This window comes from Penaeus monodon, chromosome 34 (genome assembly GCF_015228065.2).
Source record: "Penaeus monodon isolate SGIC_2016 chromosome 34, NSTDA_Pmon_1, whole genome shotgun sequence".
NCBI lineage: Eukaryota > Metazoa > Arthropoda > Malacostraca > Decapoda > Penaeidae > Penaeus > Penaeus monodon.
In genome coordinates this window covers 30,790,986-30,791,705 of record NC_051419.1, presented here as the reverse complement: position 1 = coordinate 30,791,705, position 720 = coordinate 30,790,986, and the positions used below count along the sequence as shown (strand labels likewise).

Below are 720 nucleotides of genomic sequence, written 5' to 3'. Positions count from 1 at the left end.
CAGCAACATGATGAACATTTCGTGATATCAAATAGATCGCGAAGAACAAAAGGAGAACAAGAAAAGAGAAATAACATCAACAGAAAAGAAAGGAGAATAAGACATAGGTGATAAAAGCTAAATAGACATAAATAGACATAAAATAGACATGATAAAATTATCTTCTTTTTATGAACATTTTTATTGTGGAGACGAACAAAAGAAGAACAAAATAATAGGAGAATAATAACAGAAGGCGAAATAAGAACAAAATATAGGTTGTAAATGGGCGTTATGACGAGGGAAAAGCGTCTCGTTATAAATGGAAGGCGGAGAAGAACAGGTAAAAGAACAGATAAAAGAAGAACAGATAACAGAAGAACAAATAACAGAAGAACAAATAACAAAAGAACAGAAGAACAATAACTAAAGCGGAAATTATGGTGAGGGTAAAAAAAAGGCTTAGATATGAGTTCGACTCGGTTAAGAGCGATAAAAATATCCACGTTATGAACACAGAAGAGGGAGAAGAACAAGAAGAACAAGAACGAATGAAAACATAAAACAAAGGAAAACATAAAAAAAAAGAAATGAAAACACACACACACAAAAAATATATAAGTTGTAAAAGAACCTTCGTTTCTAAAAATCTAAATAAGTGTCAAAAAATTTCCCACGAAAACCAGAACTTGAAGAACAGATGAACACTGAACAAGCGAACAATAAAAAAAAAACACCTAC

General features: G+C 31.2%; 1 protein-coding gene across 1 annotated transcript in view; it reads right to left on the bottom strand.

Moving 5' to 3' along the window:
* Positions 1-720, bottom strand: part of LOC119594881 (sodium-dependent serotonin transporter-like) — a gene marked incomplete at its 5' end in the record, with an annotated part of 19,398 nt that overhangs the window by 709 nt on the left and 17,969 nt on the right. The window lies entirely within an intron of this gene.